General features: G+C 42.2%; 1 protein-coding gene across 1 annotated transcript in view; it reads right to left on the bottom strand.

Annotated features, from left to right (window-relative positions):
- Positions 1-15,656, bottom strand: part of AGAP2 (ArfGAP with GTPase domain, ankyrin repeat and PH domain 2) — an 897,926-nt gene that overhangs the window by 839,278 nt on the left and 42,992 nt on the right. The window lies entirely within an intron of this gene.

Here is a 15,656-nt window from a genome sequence, read left to right as displayed (position 1 = left end):
CAGCCAGTCAGATCTTATCTGTGGATCCTCCGCAGCGTGAAATATACAACATTTTTGAACATTTATTTTTCAAAAATAACTCTCTCAAAAACTACTCCAAATCCCAAAAAGCACTCTTTCTGGACCAAGTTCTGGTTTTCTGCCTAATTTGATGAAAAAACTGATGCAATTTTGTTCAGCAGTTTTTGCAGTATTGCTGTTCAATTTTCCTTTGGACAACGGAATGGGGAAAACTCATTTTGGGACCTCCACTTTTTCTCTGCCCCCACTTGATGGATCATCTGAAACTTTCCAGTAAGGAGCTGAGGTGGGTGAAACCTTTTTTTGAAAAGATCCGTTAAGATCCGTCAAACGGTACCAAAGTTATTGCCAAAGCAAAAAATCAATTTTCAGTGGAAACATGGTACCCAACTGCCCAGTGGAAACTGCCACTGGATAATATACATATTATTACAAAAAGTGACTCTGAAGTGGCACAAATACTACATAGGATTGTAGAAGTAAAAAGGTGACAGCCAGGAATGCTATTAAAATAAAATCTGCAAAACTAAAAAGAGACATGCTGAGATTTCATATGCCTCCTCTTCCCACTCACAGCTTCATAAATCATTCTGCTTTTGAAGATTTTCTTGTCAGAGTAAGTACTGTGAGTAAACAGTATATAAAACTGAAGGTTTATAAGCCAAAAAGACTGTATAGAATCAGCCAGCTACCACCCTTCCAGACACAGTAATTGACTTAACTGGACAGCTCTTATCACCGGGTGAATTGAACCTCTAAAGCAAAGGCCTCTATTTCTGTCCTGTACCTAAGGACCATAATACGGCCAACATGATGAGAGACCTAAAAACCTTAGAGAGAAGATGTAGACTTGCAGAATACTTTAACAATAATTGTAGGGGGCGCTAGAGGGCGCCAGACCAACATGGCCGCACCTGTGTGAGGCTCTCACCGGCCGGGCGCTTCGAACCTTCATCAGCCCATCCTAATGTACAAGGAACACTAACCTGACTGGCTCTACTGGACGGGCAGAGGACGACGCACAGCTCCACCGAGTTGGGGCCCGATCTTGCCGTTGGTTCGCCTGCTACGACCGCCGATTTCCCCCGCGGCCGCTGCGGCTGTTCGGCTGGTGCGCGGAGGCCGGCCGCTGTGCACACGCTGCAGCGGGGACTTGCTGTGCACGCTAGGCCGCAGAGCGCGGCCGAGGCGGAGGGCGATTGCTGACGTCGGACGCTCCTGAAGTGGCTTCCCCTGCCCATCGCTAACAATAATTGTAATGTTGATCTGCCAAGCTATCTTCAACGACCAATTAAAGAAGTTATGCCATCCCAAATCATGGACTTCTCAAGGTGGTAGAAATAGTGTTCTTGATACATACATTTTATCCATCAACAAACTTATCAAGGATTCAACACCTGAAAGGATTTTTGATAACATTACCTTAGAAATAAAAAGCTCTCCACTAACTTCAACATAGAATGGATGTCATTATAAAGCCAACATATAAAGGTGGTGACATGGTTGCCATGAAAGTAAGTGATTATATTGACATTTAATAGACGCCAAAACTTACATACCTTTAGAAACTGATCCCATAGAAGACTTGAAGAAAGAAATTAAGAACATAGTTGCAAAGTGTAAGAGCTTAAACCTCATTGATGAAACAACAGCAGATATACTTCTTCATCTCAAACCACAATCTGAGATTTTATATGCTTCCCAAAATTCACAAAATGAACAATCCTGGCCATCTCATCATCTCTGGCAATGAAACAGCCACTGAGAGACTGTCTTTATTTGTGAACCTGCACCTCCAGCCCATTGTACTGGAGCTTGCATCATTTAAGTATACCAGTCACTTACTTCAGATTACTGAAAAATGTAACCAAACCTACACATTTGATGATGACACTCTTCTGACTACATTTGATGTTCCATCATTATACACCTATATACCACATGAGGATGGAGTTATGACGTTATCTGAAGCTCCTAATAAAAGAACAGTTAAAAGCTATCAACAAACGTGCTCACCAACATTGCAAGAGTTATCCTTAAATCCAACAATTTTACCTTCAATGGTAAACACTATCTGCAGATACAAGGGACTTTCAGGGGCACTCAGATGGCTCCATCCTATGCAAATATCTTCATGGGGAAACTAGGGGATTAAATACTTGCTACTCCTAGCATCAAACTATTGGTATGACTACAATATATTAATGACATATTTATAATATGGAATGTAGGAAGTAGAACATTGGAACAATTTACAGCTTATATCACGAGTATCCTACATCAAATTCACCAAATGCAATACTAAACAGAAGCATTTATCACTGATCTGTACCACAAGCCTATAGATGCTCATATGTATCCAAACTGGACTTCGTGTCACCCACACCACACTAAACACAGCATCATCTACAGCCAAGCACTCAGAATATGATGCATCTGTAGCAATGATGATACATGTAAAGACCATCTACAGGAGCTTCCTACATTATGTAAAAAGCAAGCCTATCCTCTGCATTTCATACAGCAACAAATTGGCAAGTCTCTGCAGATACCCAGGGAAGCACTTATTTGGAATACTAACAACAGAAACAAAAGTGACAGAATTCCATTTGTTGTTGACTATCATCCATCAGCTCCCAACTCCAGTAATATAATGCAAAAACATTTCCCTTACTGTCAACTTGTGGAAAACTGCAAAAGGTTTTTCCAAAACCGCCAGTCATTGCTACCACAGAGCTCCCAATTTACGATCTCTTATTGTGAGAGGTGAACTCAAGCAAGCTGTAACAAATGCAGGGGTTGATTGCTGTGACTCAAAGGTGCATCACATGTGAATCCCATTTACAGATATCATAAGTGACTAATTCTGTTATGAGAAGGGCCTATGGAATAAGACAGCATCTCAACATGTAATATTTATGTGATTCAATGCCAACCCCAAAGCTGTAAAAAGCAAGTTGTAGGCCAAACTGTGAATGACCTCTGTACATGATTCAGGAACCACAAACCAGCAATAATTCATTAGAAACTTGACCAGCCTGTAGCCAATCATTTTAGCCTTGTGAATCATTTACTATCAGATTTGAAGATTGTGGAAAATGTCTAAAAGGAAGAACTACTGGACTCCAGAAAAAAATTCTTTAAGTAACATTTAATGGACTGAATATCACTGACAATACCGCCAGATTGCTGAATTTCTCAAGAGATCTCAGGATTGTACTGATTCCACATTCCAAATGGAATCTTCACTCATTTTTTGAATGATGCTTGATAAGTTGATTAGATAATATTTCAATTTATTAATGAAATATGTTTGTGTTTATGGACATCGAGTGGAATTTGATGTAAAACCCACTCTAAAATGGCGCTCATCGTTAATTTGAGGAAAGTGTACCTAAATCCGATTTCTACTTTCATGACCAAATGCATATGCGCATGCGTGAATATATGATAAAATGGTGCGTTGTTTTCGGTAAAAATTGTGGTAGAGGAAGGCGTAAGCCGAAACGCGTCCCGCCTTTGTGATTAAATAAATTGATGAATTCACCCGTGAGTGCGGCACCTTCTTTTCCTTGGATTTAGAAGTACGAGCTGACATTTATTCGTGGACCCGCCACCGTAACTCTGTATGCAGGCGAAAGTTGTCATCTTGTGTTCATTATGTTCCACACAAGTTTTTTGGTACTCCAGAAAAAGTTTCCCGCAGGGCAAAGATTCTACATGATACATACTAACTATTGTAAGCAGCCTTGAGTTATTATTCCAAATTGTCTCTTTTTGACAATTTCTGCATAACAGAAGACTGGGCGCACCAGGTACTAACCAATGTCATGTGCTTGATTTGCTTCAGAAGATGGGTTACCTGTAACGTTTTCACCACAGTATGAAAGCTGCAGGTAGCATTAACACTTGCAGATCTTGGTTATTTTAAGTGACTAGGGGCCATATGTAGATAATTTTTATTTACCGATTCATAAATACCGAATTTTACCGATTCGGTATTTATGAATCTGTAAATAGAATGTAGGTAAACATTCGGTAATTATTACCGAATCGGTAATGTTCGGTATTACTGATTCGGTATTTACCGAATCGGTAATAATGCATCCCTTCCAATTCATTCCTATGGGACTGGAGGCCCATAGGAATGAATGGGAAGCCATTCACTATTACCGATTCGGTAAATACCGAATCGGTAATAGGGGGAGCATATTCATGGGTGGCAGGGTGTCACATTGACACCCTGTTGCACCCCTGAATCGTGCATGTGTGCACATGTGGCGCACATACATGCCCTAAGGGCATGTATGTCTGCCACATGGCACTTTTCAAAAAGCACAAAATTGCTTTTTAAAAGGTATTCGTTATTTACCATCAACTTGTAGTTGGTGGTAAATAACGAATCCAGAAACCAAAAATGCACTCACTTGAGTGCCCCCTACATAGGATTTCAGGATTCGGTAATTTACCGAATCGGTATTTTACCGATGTCTTAAAATTCCGATTCGGTAAATTACCGAATCCTGAAATCCAGCCACCTACATCTCAATTGCCTAAATACCGGTCGGTAACGGGATATTTACCGATTTTCGTCCGTTACCGAAAAGTCTCCTAAAAATGTAAAAAGTGTATTTCATCAATATGCAGAACTGGTTCACCTTAGAACATCAGATTATATCAGTACAATAAGTATTGTTTTTTAAAGATGGTTTTTAAAAATGAATGTAGAAACATTAATTCTTCTCCGCACCCTAACAACAATGCCTATAGTGAACTAAGAGTCATGTCACTTGTTATGTGCACTCTTTGAGTAGACTAGGTTCCTAATATACATGAACAATATTACAGTTTATTAAATCAAACAGAGGACACAGCTTTATACAGCGCACATCCTAACGTCATGTATGTCAAGGTCAATACAATTACCTAGGATCAGACAATTTGGTTAAGTGGGCAAGCTGGGATTAATCCCATGTTTTCTGGATTCACATGGTGCAAGTCAGCCACTAGATGTATATGCTTGGCTTGGCTTCCACCCACCTTACTGCCAACCGTCCACCCCCTCAGATGTCACCTTGCTAGCATCAATGAGGCCCACGGTAACATCACAGACCACACTTTATGCCCCTGGGAAAATGTTTGTGAGTACCCATGTTTTTGAAGCATGTTTTCGGTCTTATTTAATTATTTTATAAACTATAGAGAATTAGGAAATATCAAAATCATATTTGATATTTTGGCTACTTTCGATCCTTTCACTGATAGATAAAATGACTGGCATCATAAGAATCTTTCTCAATATGTACCATCACATTTACCCACAGACAGAGAATGGGTGAAACCCTTTGATACATCAGCCCCCTTTTCTAGCGAGTCAGTATTGATAGTAGGTGAGTTGCCAAATACCCCAGGCTTTAAACATTCAATGCAAGGTGTATTGACAGGTTTATGTGAAAAGAGTGCTGTTACAAAGCATCTGGGATAGTGGTGAAACCATGACACCAGACTTTTGGAAAACATGGAACGCAGTGTCACTTGGAATGCTGCTGCTAAAAGTTCTTACCAGGTTCAACAAAGATGTGAGTGATCTTGTATATATACCTATATATTTGAAGTGATTCAGCTACGTATATGAAAAAGTTGTGTGACGACCTGTCTCTCAAGCCTAAAGTTGGAACTTTCATGTTTCCTTAAATAATTACACAATTTCATACATTTCAAGCATAGTTAGGTTCCAGTTGCAACTCACTGGAACAAGACTAAACATACCATTGCTCAGATACGTTTCACAATCATACAGGTAGTGATAAACAACCAGACAGGGATTCGACTAAGTTATTAATACAACGCGAATTTTATTGGATACGTTTCCTTGACACTCTCAACACTAAAGGTCTGAATGATAAGTTGGAACTTTCATGTTTCCTTTTATAATTACGCCATTTCTAGCATAGTTAGGTCCCCCATCACCAACTGTTCTGACATATGCTTTGTAATAGTTTTCATATTATGTCTGTGTTCACACCTTTGCTCTGTAGTCCCTTGTGATAGCTTTGATTCGCCTTTTTTTCAAATACATGGTCACTCAAGTTGATTTTGTTGCTGTTCTTCTGAGAAGTGTCCGTTATTATACATTTTTTTATGATATCCCTCACGATGTCTTCTCTATTTTTGTTACATTAGATCATCACCACTTATGTATTTGTTATTAGGACGAGAAACATATTTTATGTTATCTGTGATGTATTTATCAATTGTTACATCAACACTCTGTTTACATTGAATCAATGCAGTGTGTACTACGATCCTTATAAATTGAGAATTTGGTTATACAATTAGCCACTTTTTGTCATCATGTTTGTGCATTTCAAATCACTTTGAGTTGTGCTACCCCACAGAGTGGACTTTCCTACCAAGCATTTAATGTAATTGTTAACCCTGTTTGCTAGGTTTTTTTGAACACTAAACTGGATAAAAGCAACCATCAGAAGACACTCTTGATTTTGTTACTTTTTTCACTCAACCTTTTTTCACCTTACTTTCTTGTTTGTTTGTTCGTTTTGAAAGGCAGGATTCTTTTCTCTCTTTCGGTTGCATGGTTTTCCTTTAAGATGCTACTCGGTACATGCTTCTCATACCAAACTAACAACACCACAGCTCACACGAGACCCTAGCTTTCAGAGGATACACTTTTGAAAACATTCAGGTAAGATTTCTGATAGGGAATAAGCCTGCATGCACTATGTTTTATTTTCCATCCTCACTGCTTTGTTGGGCGCAGTCCTTAGCGTCTCGTTTCTTTTTTTGTTTCTCAGCAGTTGAACTCCGGCTCTTAATCATTTTGTGGAGCACGCCCGTTTAGGATTCTGTTAAGGTTAATTTTTATTGGGCGCTAGAAGGTGGTTGAAGCTTTCATAATTTCTTATAGCTTTTTGATTATGCTTTGTATCTCCCTATCTGTTTGTAGAAGTGGGGTCAGACTTTTTCAGCTACTGAATTTGCCGACGGTTTGACTTGCTGCCATTTCAGCAGCGATTGGATATTGATGAGGTAGTTTTTCACAACTTCGACCTAAGCATTAATCATGTAGCTTGCATTTTGGAAACTGTAGCCTTTTTCCTTTTCTCTCATTTTTGCATGTATTTCTAGATGGACTTTTTGATGTTTGGAGATCTTCTCACGTCTATATACATTTAAATTCTTTTTCATAAAGTGTTTTCTGTATTTTTTTCGATTGAGTTGACTGCTATCGGTGTACAAGAGGTATTTGATTGGGAAATTACTTTTCAGCTGTAAAGCTGATCAAAACTGCTAACAAAATGGCTCTTTTCAGAGCTACCCTCTTCTTTTATGATCTATGTTTTTAGCACTATGTTTCCCTTTTTTTCCCCCTTCTTAAAACCTCTTACGAGAGCCGGAATAGAGTACCAGAATCGGTGGCTCTCACAAGAGTTCGCAAGATCTTGTGAAAGCCAGAGAGGCTATCCTCACATTCTGGCGAGCCTCTCACGAGATTATACTTTTTATAATGGAATTTGCATTTACACTGAATATATCCTGATGTAGTATGTACAATTTATATACATCAGAATACTTAGTGTTTAATTTCATGAAATGCAATCCATTATATAATTGTGGGGAAAAATAAATCTCTTAGATTTATGATAAAAACACGTTTTATGTGCATGAGACCAACACTGCACACATTGATGCTCATTTATTTGTTTAAAGTTCATTTATTATTTTTTTGGGATAAAGTTCAATCATTAAATAGTGGTAATACCTGGTAGGCCACATAACGAGAATGAAAATGAACTATAATATTTTTGTGTCTATTTATATCTACATACGTTTCTAAATATTGTTTCTTCTAGAACGTTGGTTGTAGAAATGTGTTAGGAATTTGGAAATTTCCAGGGTAATCTCTGCTTTACTGTAGGAGAAGCATCATCATACTCAGTCCGGCCAGATGAACTTTTAAGGCAGTCTATGTAGTGACCATGGTTGATTGAGCGCCCATGATGGAAAACAATACCCACAGTAGTGTACGTTATCCTATGAATTGCTATCTGTTCAGCTTTAAAGTTGATTATATCAGTATTGATTTTGCTACCATCAGCTCTGCATCTTTGTAACATGAGAATTAGATATTTAGAACTGTGTCTTACAACCAATGCAGACAACAGTTCTGATTTGCAGTTTGGACAGGAGTTGTTCTGTTCAGCTTCCAGAAATAGTTTTTCAAAAGTCACTGATTTGCAATCTGGTACTGTAAATTACGCAAATTGCACTGACTGAATGTCTGTTTTGCCTGAATAGCGATAATTTGCACATTCATAGTTCCATGAATAGTTTGTTGTAAAGAATTCATTATTTGCAGTTCCCTCATTTTCTAACACATTAAGCACTTTTTTTGCATTTTCGAAGTGACGTGTGTACAACCATTACAGTGGACAACCATTTCAAGTATAAATACAGTAGAATTATATGTGTGTTTTTCAGTATGCACTACATTGAAAAGAGGTGTCAAAGCTTGACATAAGATTTCTCTTTGTATTGAACAATGTTTTCAACCACAGGCTGTAGGTGGTATAGAACATAAACTACTACATTACAGTTACATTAAACTTTAGAAGTGGTAGAAAATGGAAAACCTGTTACAATGTTGACTTCATTAGATTTTAGCTGTTTTGAAGTCTTTGTAGATTCTTCACTTTGTTTTGAAACTTTTGAAAAATCTACAATCTCAACATTTTTATCACTTTCTGTAAGTTGGATGCTTTTCAACAATGAGATATAAACTTAGATGACAAGCACAGATCCCTTGCAAGTGATTGTACTCACACATGACAAGTCAGCATCAACTCTGCTCTCATCAAAATCAAGAAGGTCCAACCCTGACAATGTTCTCACCAGTGATAAAGCAACATAAGACATTCCTTCTAAAGACTGTGTGACCTATATTTATCATAGCTACATCCAAACTTATTCCTTGAGATGTGTGAATCATGACAGCATAGGCCACAGATAAAGGAAACTGTTGTCTTTTGTATTTTCACATACCGACCTTTTACCAGGAGAAATCTGGCAGTGCACCTTCCTATTTTTTTCCTTTCTCAATGTGATCAAATTTTGACAGAACATATTCATACTCTGATCTGTTGGGATATGTAATGAAGTCTATGACATTTCCCACTTTCACAGGATCGCAACACAATTGTAGGGAAATAGTAGTATATTGGAAGCACCTGCCACTCCACTGAGAACCCTCTGTTGGATAGTGGGTGTGCACACTGGAGTATGACAGAGGTCTACACTCTGCTTTCAAACCTCTCTCTCAAATAGCAAGTATGCATGGTAGGGCATGGGCAGGGACCGGCCTCTCAGCTGAGACCCCTCTCTTGCATAAAGGGAGTACATAGTACAGTGTGTTGTGGAACTGGCCTCTCCTTTCAGACTTCTCTCTTAGATAACGGGTGCATAGTAGTCAGTGGGGAGTGATTGGCCTCTCCTTTCAGGCCTCTCTCTCAGATGACAGGAATGCGTAGTAAGTTGTGTGGATGAAATAAACTCTCCTTTGAGACTTCTCTCTCAAATGATGGGTGTGCATAATAGCGTATGAGGAGGGACTGGCTTTTCCTTTAAAACCTCTCTCTCAGATGACGGTTATGCATAGTAGGGTGTGGTATAGAGTCTGGCCTCTCCTCTCAGATGACGGATATGACTGGTACTGCTTGGGTAGGGACTTGCCTGTCCTGTCAGACCTCCCTCTCAAATGATGGCTGTATGTAGTGAGGTGTGGGGAGAGACTACCCTCTCCTTTCAGATCTCTCTGTCAGATGATGGTTGAGCGTGGTAGGGTGTGTGGAGAGAGACTGGCCTCTCCACTGAGACCGCTCTCTTAGATGACGGGTGTGTGTAATAGGGTGTGTGAATGTACTGGCCTTTCCTTTCAGACCTCTCACTGAGATGACAGGTGTGCATAGTAGCGTGTGGATAATACCAGACCTGTCCTTTCTCCCCTTTCTCTCCGATGACAGGTGTCCGTTGTTAGTTGTATGGTGAGAGACTGGCCTCTCCACTGAGACTGCTCTCTCAAATGATGAGTGTGCAGAGTAGGGTGTGTGCATGGACTGGCCTCTCCTTTGAGACCCCTCTCTCAGATGGCGGGTGTGTGTAGTAGGATGTATGCATAGACTAGTCTTTCCACTCAGATTTCTGGCTCAGAACACAGGTGAGCGTAGTAGGGTGTGGGAAGAGAGACTGGCCTCCCTGCTGAGGCATCTCTCTTAGATGACAGGTGTGCATAGTAGTGAGTGGAGAGGGACTGCCCTTTCCTCTATGAGAAGATGGATGTGCGTAGTAGTGAGTGGAGAGGGACAGCCTTCTACTTCCAGACCTCTCCTACAGGTGACGGGTGTGCCTGGAAGAGTGTGTGGAGAGAGACTAGCCTCTCTGTCTAAACCTCTCTCTCAGATGGCGGTGTGTGAAGTAAGGTGTTATGGATGGACTGGCCTTTTCTTTGAGACGTCCATCTCGGATGGTGGGTGTTTGTAGCAGTATGTGGAGGATAACAGACCTGTCCTTTCACACCTCTCTCTCTCTCTCTCTCTCTCTGATGGCAGGTGTGTATAGTAGGGCGTGGGGAGGGACTGGTCTCTCCTGTAAGACCTCTGTCTCAGATGATGGATGTGCATAGTAGGGCATGGGGAGGGATTTGCTCCTCCTTTCAGACCTCGCTCTCAGATGACATGTGCGCATAGTAGGGTGTTTTGAGAGACTGTCCTCTCCACTCACACCTCTCTCTCAGATGACAGGTGTTTGTAGTAGGGAATGGAGAGAGACTGTCTTCTCTGCTAACACCCCTGTCACTGATAATAGGTGTGCATAGTAGGGTGTGGGAAAAGACTGTGCTCTACTCACAACTCTTACCAAGCCAATGGGTGTAAATAGTAGACTCTGATAAACACCATTACCAGTTTTACTCCTTCTTTCAGTAGCAAGTGTGCATTCTACAGTGTATCCAAAGATCACCTACTCCTTTTAACTTTTCATGATCCTGTGAGAGTCTCACAAGATCGTAACATTTTTTGAAAATAAGAATTAACTATTAGCTTATCACAGAAATTAACTTTTACACACTTCCTCTCAACAACAAGGACCACCATATGCATTCCTACTAATAGAGTATATTGAGAACCCACCTACTCCATTTTACTATTCACAATCCCGCGAGAGTCCCACCAGATTGTAAAAATTGGTTAAAAACAATATGCATTTATTATCTTCACAATAGTTATCCCTTAGATACCTCTTCTCTACAACTAGATGGACAGCATGCCTTTATGCTGCTACCTTACATAACTTTTTTTCTCATTACCACAACACTTCTAATTTTTAACAGTAAACAGTAAAGGTGGGCATTTCATTTCTAACATTCGAACAGCAAGCCAATCAGAGCACTTGCGGGACTCACGGAAGCCTCTCACTTCTGAAGGCTTATGGGTAAAACGGGCCTCTCAACCAATCACAGGGCTCCATTTTTGTTTTTGTGCTCTTGCAGGAAGCTCACGGACTCTCGTGATCCCAACTGCCAAAATATACAATTATTTTTCACCCTTAAATTCTCAAAATGTACTGAACGGATTTATACCAAATCACATAAAGCAGAATCTGCGGGGCAAGATCTAGCTTTCTGCCGAATTTTGTGTAACTCCATTCAGCAGGTTTTGCTCTAGCCCTGCCTAAAGAAGTCTATGGTGAATGCATGGGGATTTTATGTTTTGGGACCCCCTTTTTTCTTGGTCGCCACTTGACAGATCACCCCTAAACTTTCTAGGAAGCAGCTGAGGTAGATGAGCCCTGTTTTGGATAGTTTCATGAAGATTGCTTTTAAATAACCCCCGAGTGGGCCAGGTCCCAGTGCATATCATAAATATAGGAGGGAAGTGCATGCCCCCCCCCCCCCCCCAGGGCTTATCAAAGCCCCGGGGACCGCCACCTCCCCGGGGCACTTTTTATTATGTATACGGGCAAGCTCACTGAGCCGGCCCACAGCCCTGGGGGCTGGCACCTCCCCGTGGCTATTTACAATAATATGGGGGTGGCCTCACAGACCCCCTTGCCCTGGAGACCACCACCTCCCCAGGTCTTTTTATATTTGCCTTGGGGAGGCTCATGGACCCCCGGGCCCCAGGGACCACCACCTCCCCGTGGCCAAACTCTAAAAGGGGAGGGGGCTGTGCGGCCCCTCCTCCTGAGCCATTCTCCGCCCTGGGGACCGCCACCTCCATGGGGTAGGCCCTAAAAGAAGAAAGGAAGGGCCACCTCCTGGAGCCATACATGGTACTGGGGACCACCACCCCTCAGGGCCGGTTCCAGTAAGGTCCCGGGTGTGCCCAGCCCGGGGACATTGCCGTTGACTATGGCTTCTCCCGCCAAGTCATAGCAAACAGTGCTCCTCTTTGAGAAAATGAGAGAATTTTGCTCTCGCTTGCTCAAAGCAGAACACACGTTGCTTTTAAACACAGGGTGCTGCATGTTAGCAGCTCCTTATGTGTAAAAGCAAAGTCGGCTTCAGCAGGAGACAGGGAATCAGCAGGGACCACGGGGCCTACAGGCCCCCCATGTGGTCCCCAACATGAGAAACGGGTTGCCCTGGTTGGACCGTGGCACCCAGTACTGAGGCTAGGCCCCAGCAAAATCAGCCCGGGTGGGTGGCTGCACAGCCTCCCTCCTCTTAAAAAAAATGAAAAAAATAAGGGGCAGACCCCAGGGGATGGGGTCCCTGGGGCTGAAGTAGGCCCAGAGGGGGCACTGCACGCCCCATCCCTTCAATAATTAAAAAAAAAAAGGCTGGTCCCCAGGGGTTGGAGTCCCTGGGGCCAAAATTGGCCCAGGGAGGGGAGCTGCATGGCACCCCTCCCAATTTCATGATGGACTGGCCCCGGGGATAGGGTCCTCCGGGGCCGAAATCAGCCCAGAGAAGCCCCCCTTCCCTAAAAAAAGAAAAATGTTTGGCAACTCGCTGGAGGCCAGGCCATGCTCCCTTTCTCTAGCACTCTGCAAACACACCTCCTGGGGTGCTGCTGGTTGAAGGATGAGGTCCCCTTGGCTCCTGAGGGCCTTAGGACTAAAGTGGACTTCTTCCCCCAACCACTAGTGCACCAGGAGACGCATCTGCAGAGTGGTAAAGAAAGGGGGCGTGGCCTCTGATGACCTCTCAGCAATTGAGTTGTGTGGGTATTACTGGAGGTTACAGGAGGGGTACTTGGCCCCCAAGGACCCTCTGGAGCCAAGTTGACTTCATCCCCTGAGATCCCCTTCTGTTACCTCCAGTAAGTCCCACACAGTGGCATTGCTAAGAGGTCTTCGGAGGCCAAGCCCCCCTTTTTCTCCACTCTAGAAACGCTTCTCCTGGCGCACTGCTGGTTGGGGGATGAAGTACACTTAATTCCTGAAGGAACTTGGAGGCCAAAAAGCCCACCTGTTACCTCCTGTAAGTCCTACACAGCAGAATTCTTGAGAGCTGGTCAGAGGCCCAGTCCGCTTTCTCCACCACTCTGCCAACCTGACTACTACTTAAAAAATCATAGAGATTAATTGAAAAAAACAGGCTACAAGGATGTTATAGTTAGGAATTAGCATTTTAAAAGCCTGAGAAATGCACAGAAAAAAACAAAGGTTACAGGGATGTTATAGTTAGGAATTAGCATTTTAAAAAATCTAAGAAATTCACCGAACAAAATAAAGGTTACAAGGACATTATAGTTAGGCTCAGATTTTGCTAGAACAAAACCAGTGAAATTCAGCGGGTATAGTTAGTGAAGCTAACTATAGCTCGCGCCCCCATAATGCACTGCTTATGACCTCACATATCACATCACTTATCACATGGTCAGTGACATCACTGATGACATCTCAAATGACATCACTGATGACATCATCCATAGAATCTTTGACGCACCCACTCACACCCCATGGATCCTTTCATACACCCACTCTCATCAACCATTCACAAACCCATTCACAGACCCATACCAGTACTTACACACCCACTCACTCATTCATACATCTACACACTCACCCATACAGCTACTCATACACCCACTTAGTCACTAATACAGCCACTGACATATCCACTCATACACCGATACAGTCAATCACACACTGAGTCAGTCACCCATAGAGCTACTCACACACCTAGTCACTCACCCATAGAGTCAATCACACAGCCACTTACTCACCCATACAGATACACACACACCCACTCACTTACTCATACAGATACTAACACACACTCACTCACCTATACAGTCACTGACACAAGCACACACTCACCCATACAGCCACTCTCACATTCACTCACTCACCCATACAGTGACTCATATACCCCATCACTCACCTATACAGCCTTTCACATACCCAGTTACTCACCCATATACCACTGACATATCCGCTTACTCACCCACACAGCCATACACACACTCACCCACACAGCCATATGCACTCTCACCCATACAGCCCCTCACACGCATTTACTAACCCATACATCCACTGACTCACATACAGGTAGTCACACTTACCCTCACCCACCCACACAGACACTTAAGACAACCATACAGATACTCAGAATACCAACCACTCACCAGTACAGACACTCAAGAATCCACTCACACACCTATACAGCCACTTCGATACCAACTGACTGATTGATACAGACATTCACACAACCAGCCACTCACCCATACATTTTGTAAATAAACAAGTGAGCAATTTTAAAATAATAAAATAACGAAGCATTGAGGGACCTCACATCTAAAGAAATTATGGGTTAGGCTGTAATAATGCATTGTTACTGAATACATAATGTGTACATGGTAGGGGTGTGGCACTCTTGACAAAGGGTCTTGAATGGTCTTCAACTATCCACACTCAAGGTCACAAAACAAGTGAAACATTAAAAATCAATATGCTGCAAAATGATGTTGGAAGCTCATGGCTGTTTGTTTCCTCCAACGTTTTGTTATTTAGTGGTTTAGTCAGTGCCTAATTTTAGCCGGTGGTTGTCGGTAGCGGCTCCCGACAATTGTTTTTGGAGACCGGCATTCATTTATCCTCATCAGATGTTTGCGAGAGCCATAGAGGGAAAACACAAAAAATGTAAAGACGGAGAACGAGAAAGACGGATAAACCATCAGAAAGTGAGTAACCAGGAACCTTCAAGAGCGAGGTAAGGGGCAGGGAGTGTCTGGTAGTGAATTAAGACTGTGTAGCAAGAGCAAGATGGAGAAAAACACAAACGGAAAAGAAAGAAGAAGAGAAAGATAGAAAACCCGTCAGAGAGAAAGCAGAGACCTACAGGAGTGAGGTAAAGGGGCAAGCAGTCTCTAGCAATAGATTAAAGAGGCCTGAGGTCTATTCCAGAATATGTAGCCATGGTATTTGTCGTATTAAATAGTACTGACGGGGCTTCTTGGCAGCTCTTTGGGCAACAGCACTCAGTATATAACAAATTTAGCACTGGTTGCAGTCACTAGATGGACATATATCTGTGGTGCATGATGAAGATAGCACGTATGACCCAGATGTGGTGCAAAGAATTCCTCTATCCTCTCCCACCACTTCGGGCTAGC

This window comes from Triturus cristatus, chromosome 4_2, assembly GCF_964204655.1.
Source record: "Triturus cristatus chromosome 4_2, aTriCri1.1, whole genome shotgun sequence".
Classification (NCBI taxonomy): Eukaryota; Metazoa; Chordata; class Amphibia; order Caudata; family Salamandridae; genus Triturus; species Triturus cristatus.
The sequence above is the reverse complement of the archived record's forward strand: the minus strand, read 5'-3'. Positions and strand labels throughout refer to the sequence as shown.